This window comes from Dipteris shenzhenensis, chromosome 13, assembly GCF_047967505.1.
Source record: "Dipteris shenzhenensis isolate YYH24624 ecotype China chromosome 13, Dip_SZ_1.0, whole genome shotgun sequence".
NCBI classification, from domain to species: Eukaryota; Viridiplantae; Streptophyta; class Polypodiopsida; order Gleicheniales; family Dipteridaceae; genus Dipteris; species Dipteris shenzhenensis.
Window position 1 is genome coordinate 4,000,875 of NC_141608.1, and position 6,862 is coordinate 4,007,736.

Sequence of the window (6,862 nt, forward strand, 5' to 3'; positions counted from 1 at the left end):
ATGTTGTAGCACACCTTCCTATTCCCTCCTTAGAGAATAAGATCACTTGTCTCCCACTTCTGTACTGTTTTCAGTTGACAAAGCCAAGGCCTTTCCAAGATCAATGGGTAAGCCCTAGCATCTGGTTTTGTAGGAATAACCTGAAATGTTGTAGATACAAAAATTCCACACACATCCACTACCAAATTCTTCACAACTCCTAGAGTATTTGCTCTAGTATTATCAGCCAACTTAATGCAATAAGGAGAGTTAAGAGAAGATAACTTCAAATCAGCATCTTTCATTGTCTTTTCACTTATGACATTTATCGATGCACCCCCATCATCAATGTATGCATTAGAAATAGTCTGGCCATCTATGATGACATCAGCAATAGGTACATCATCTCCCACATCTATGTCTACCTTTTGTGCCATAGGTGTCCCATTATCCTTTTTCTTCTTTTTCTTAGATTCCTTAGTGCTGTGGCCAATTTACTCCATTCCTTCCTAAGTTTTGGAGAGAGTGCCAAAAGCTGCCCAAATGTGATTTGTGTAGTTTTCTCTCTAAGGTCTGTCAATAGATGATAACTAAGAGTCCCTTGTCCAAGAGGAAAATTAGATTGTCCAATCTTTCTTCGCGATGATTTTTTCTTCTTATGTTTCGGTTCTTTCTCTTCCTCCTCTTCCTCGTCACTCCTAGTTTTACGACTTCTTGTCATCAATGGCATCAAAGTTTCTTCCTCCTCTGAACATGTTCTTTCTAAGAGTACCACACTCTTGTCTTCTCTTTATTTCAATTTTGGACATTCGGGACGATAGTGTCCCTTCTCTTGACATTCATAACAGGTAACATTGCTTTTATCCCTAGGCTTATCCTCAGTTCGTGGAGCCCTAGTGGCTTGGCATTCACTAAGTGCAACTTCAGATCAACAAATTCTGCCATCAATTGTGCAATATTATGATCCAGTGAGGAGCACATACCTGGGATGTTGAGGCTACCTCTACTCGATGTGTCGGAGTCATGACACTTGTAGATGGCTGAAATGCGGACTGAATTTGATGGGTCGCCTCCTTCTTCAAAGCAATGCGAAGCGCCTCTTTGAAATTACTGGGATTTTTGCTTAGAACCTTTTCACGCAAGGTAGAATCCAAACCATAAACAAAATTGTGTAAGAAAACAATACAATGTTTTTTCTCAACAGATAATAGGATCTCGTACGCAAGAGAGAAAAGTAGATAGTATGGAGAATCAAAAAGTTTGATTACTATAAAACTGATACAATAGATGGCGCTGCCTCACAACCGTGCGCTCCTGTGAGAGAAGCTTCGATGGCATGCTAGAAACAGTAGAGGACGGAGGCTGGATGCTAAGGAATCAGGGTTGCTGTAGCCAGTGATGAAATGGGCTTCACGAGCTTGCTCTTATATAGCCACCAGTCGTAGTTGGTTAGACCCAATTGGGTGACTGACCCAGTCCGCCAAAAACGGCCGACTGGGGGTCGATCTCGAAGTAGGCCACCGACCACACGATAGAACCAGTGCGCAAAATAGAGTAACTCACCTATGGTTTCCGTTTGGCCCACAGCCATCCGGGATCATCTGGGGCTCCAAACGGGCTGCCTTGGGAAATGCTCCGTTTACCTTCAATGCGATCAGTCATGGGATGCCTTCCTGCACTTGCATGTAGCCTAGTTGGCAGTGTGCCAACTCCGTCCAACTATCAGGCCACACATGGCCCCTATCTGGTGTCCAAACCAGGACCTACCGGATAACCGAGGTACTCAAATGCCTTCTCCTCATATGGGAGGATTACAAGTAGAGTTAGCTTGTTCCCGCGTAGTTACACGAGAGTGGAGCATTGATATTTAACACCCCCCCTCAATGTCCACCCGCAAGTGAACTTACTTTTTCAGCCCAATGCTAAGTCGATGAAGATGCCTCTCCAGCAAGTCTCTTCCAAGAGCCTTCGTGAAGATGTCCGCAACATTCTTTGTAGTCAGACAGTACAACCAAGTCGACCTCTCCATCCATGATGAGCTCGCGTACAAAGTGATATTGAATCTCAATGTGTTTTGTGCAAGCGTGGAACACAAGGTTCTTTGCAATCGCCATGCAACTCTGATTGTCACATGATAATTGCGTAGGCTTGTTCTGCGCTGCACCCATGGCCCCTAAAATCCTCCTCAACCACACTGCCTCGTAAGAAGCAAAGCATGCTGATTTTGTACTCAGCCTCGGTAGAAGAAAGAGCAACTGTGGGTTGCTTCTTGCTGTCCATGATCTCTAAAAGACGAAGATTCTGATATCAGTTTCATTCAAAACGGAGCTTGGAACAGAAAGTTATGATGGTTTTACGAAAGGTTCTCAAAACTGCTCCAAACAACAGACCCAACTACTCAGACAATAATAACTTTTATTCTACTAAATGGAACAAATATCTGAATACATCAATAGATAGATCTTGAAAAGACAAAGATTCTGATATACATTTCATTCAAAATGAAGCTCAGAGTAGAAAGTTATGACCATTTACAGAAGACTGTCAAAACTATCCATACACGACTACAGTTATGGAAAGGGCAAGGATCTCCTTCAGCAGAGAAGTAGCTTCCAAGATACATGGTAGATTGAGGTCGCCCAGGGGAGTAGAGAATTTCCTTAAAACAGATCTAGAAATGACTCACTCATGTGGGTACACTAAGCTTTAGAGCAAGGAGAGAGGAGATGGAAGAAGGATGAGGAAAAAGAAGTATGAACTTTATTCAAAACATTAGAAGCAAGAAGAGGGGTACAAAGTGAGAGCCTAATGCTCTAAGGAGAAGGGAAGAGATAAGTGATGGCATAACTACAATGAGAAGAACCAGATGCTGGAGAGGGAGGAGAGAGGTCTCTTTTATAGAGCAATTCTCACCCTCCTTCACCTTGTTACATTTTGAACCAGTAGATTCCTTCACCCCCTGGTGACATAAGGACATGGGTCATCATCAAATGTCCTTTTGGGCACATTTTGACAAGTGTCCCATCACAAGATCCTCATGACTCCTTAAAAGTTGAGAAAGTCAAGAGTCTTTCCCCTTGGAGCCCATAGGGACCCTCTCTTTTCCATATGTCAACATCCTCCATATACCACCTTGGAATTCTAGAAGGATTCCTCTTGACTTTACACTTTTCCACACTTCTCCACATGCCCTCCATGTGCTTGGCATGTGATCTCCATATTATTTTAGTACATTATGGAGGCCATGTAGTCATCTGGCCCACTCAAAATACATGACTCATTTCTATTTTCCCAATTACAAAGCAAATAATATATCTCCCAAACCATTCTATCCCTGTACCAAGGTTTTTATAATTCATACCGGTAGTATTTACAATGATGCACTCCACTCATAATCACATTTGCAGTCATTTTCACTAATTAGTCTAATTAGTGTCAAATTCACATTAATGATTACATGAAATAAAGTAGTCGACATCAAAAGATTGACAAGCCACAACGAGAGTAGCTACAAAGAGCCATCTCCCGCCACCAACTTCTCCATCACGCTTCTTGGTTCTTTGTCTGCAGGGCTAGCTTTTGTCACCTTGTGGGCTCCACAAATCCTCCCACAGGTTTCAAAACAAAATATCATTTTTTGTTGTCACACTACTTTATCTCTTTCCTTATCAGGAGAGATAACGATTTCAACATATGATGGATGTTTAGGGCTTCATGATTTTCTATAGCGCATATGCCGTTAGGGTTTCATGATTTTCTTAAGTGCATGTTCAAATCTTCTCTTGATTGCCATGCAAATGAGAGAGAGAGAGAGAGAGAGAGAGAGAGTCAAGTTCCTATCACGTTAGCTACTTCATCTCTTTCTTGATTCAGAAGAGAGTGTTAAATTACACAGCATAGCGGAACAGAAATTGAACAAAGAATAGAGAGTACATAGCAAACTGGAGAGGAACAAAATTTTCCTTCAATACTGATGTAGTACAGGTGATGGCTCCGTCCACCCGTGCGCTCCCACAGTGGAGCTTAGATGGTGATTTAGACAGATACTAGGTGAAGAGCTACTAGCTGGAAGATCTGATCTGATATGATACAATGGACTGGGGAGGCCGCCTCTTTATAGTAGCTATGAGGGTGGTAGTCAGATCAACGTAGTCGGTGGAACCGACTAGTCAACCTAGTCGGTGGAGCTGACTAGTCAACCTAGTCGATGGAACCGACTAGTCATCAATGGAATATTTAGGGAATATTCCCTATACCATTAAGAATAGGGGGCTCCCACACAATCACCTTTCTACCATCAATGGTCTCATTGATAGACCTCATCTGACATGCAAGTCAGGATCCATCTAGTGTCTCTGGCTCACACATGGCTTCTCCTCATATGGGGGTCTTACAACTTGAGCACCTTGGACCACTGCTGGTTACCAGGAGGGTGGGGCATTGGGCATATCTAACAGAGAGGTGATCTTTGATCATACAATGGATGGATGCAGCTTCATGATTTCCTTTAGAGTGTATAAAAAACTTCTCTTGTGTGCCATCATGCAATGAGCAGGCAGCTTGATTGTAAAATGCACCCATACACAATCTTGAGGAAGGTGATAGGAGTATGGTTAGGCTTCATGATTATCCTTAGCATATATGTAAATCTCTTTATGAGTGTCATGCAAGGACCACATAGATTGAGTGCCATCAAGAACTTACTTAAAATTGTTGAGATTGAGGAGGCCAACATAGATATTTAGCTAGGATGGAGTTGTTGAGTGAGCAATTTAGTTATATTAACTTCAACAAGTGGTTCCATTTCTTTCAATATTCCATAAATGTTCACTTCAATAAGAAGTAGCAAGAGTTGCAAATTATGCACTATGATCTTGATTGTTTGCTTTTTAGGTCACGATGGATGCTTGCATTGACTTTGACCATAGAAAAACATAAGAAGCACATTTCATAGCATTTTCACTATTCATAATTATACTAAAATATTGAAAATTTTTTGGGTGATATATTTATTTCGCCTTTCTATGCTAGTATTAGCTAAGGATGAGTGCATGGTATTACTATACTAGTTCTCTCTTAAAAAAGTTAAGTACGTTGGTTTGAGAAATTTACACGTCTTTTTTGTGATTTGATAGTCCATGCACATTGTGAGTGTGGGCCTTAAGGTTGCATGTGCAAGGATAATATTGGTGTAGTGTCACTTAGCATATTGCTATTTTTGTAGTGGATGGATGTCCAAAGTTACAACGAAAGGCTCATGTCTACTTCATAGGGTGCAAATGCAATGTAGCATATTGCTATTTTTGTAGTGGATGGATGTCCAAAGTTACAACGAAAGGCTCATGTCTACTTCATAGGGTGCAAATGAAATGTAGCATATTGCTATTTTTGTAGTGGATGGATGTCCAAAGTTACAACGAAAGGCTCATGTCTACTTCATAGGGTGCAAATGCAATGTAGCATATTGCTATTTTTGTAGTGGATGGATGTCCAAAGTGACAACGAAAGGCTCATGTCTACTTCATAGGGTGCAAATGCAATGTAGCATATTGCTATTTTTGTAGTGGATGGATGTCCAAAGTTACAACGAAAGGCTCATGTCTACTTCATAGGGTGCAAATGCAATGTAGCATATTGCTATTTTTGTAGTGGATGGATGTCCAAAGTTACAACGAAAGGCTCATGTCTACTTCATAGGGTGCAAATGCAATGTAGCATATTGCTATTTTTGTAGTGGATGGATGTCCAAAGTTACAACAAAAGGCTCATGTCTACTTCATAGGGTGCAAATGCAATGTAGCATATTGCTATTTTTGTAGTGGATGGATGTCAATAGTTACAAAGGCCCATCAATGATTCACGTGGGCCAACAACACTCTTTAAGGCCTTTGAAGGAGGTCATCTCACCCACTAAAGTTTCATTTGGCATTAGAAACCTAGCCTCTTGAAAACTAGCACATGCACCATCTTATTGGTCTCCTCTCTACCAAAATGTGCAACCTCAACACGAATTGAATGTGCTTGTGTTGGAGTTTCTTCGTCTTGTAGACAGTAGGCATCATATGTAAGTGCACAATGTTTTGTACAGGGGTTGGCATCTTTTTTGCTTCATGCAATGAATATAAGGATCTCACGAAAGCATCATGAAAAATGGCTCGATCTATTTATCCTAATTGAATGAGGAAGTGCACCACAGAGCGAGCCATTTTTGCTCCATGTGAGATTAAGTGCCTACATGTACCCTCTACACATGGGTGTATCGAGACTTGGAAAAGGCAATTTTTGGAAGTTTTGACTAGGTTTAATGTAATACCAAACAATGCACGACTGTCAAAATGGTGTAGTTGGCATCGCCAACCAGTTGCCGGACATAATCCTCTCTAATGGTGTTTTGTCAAATGCATCAAGGTCACATCAGTCTTTGCCCTTCTTGGAGGAGCAATCAAAATATTGGCCAGACACAAATCTTTTCTATGTCAATGGCGTGCTGTCTCTCCTATGAGCAGAATCCCCATCAGCAGCGGCAGCTTGTCGCAATCACCCTTACGCCTTCCCTTGACGGTCGGGGAGGCCCATGAGGCATTGGTGGGGCAGAGGCTGCAGAATGCCACCGGTGGATGGGCCCATCAACAACCCGGTGAAGCGATGTGTGCATGGCATCCGAACCCGTCTAGGAAGGGTCGACGTGGCAAAAAGGACAGGTGGCGCCAGGTCAGCAAGTGGGTGACGTGGAGAAGGAAAGGCAATGATGATGTCTGAAAGAATCTATGAAGCCTGTTCTGCTGCGCACTCACTCAACAAAAGAATTTCTGCCGCCTGAACACGGCGCCAGAATTTGTTGCACTCACCAGTGTTGCCAACTTCCCCTGGCTCGTAGATTTTA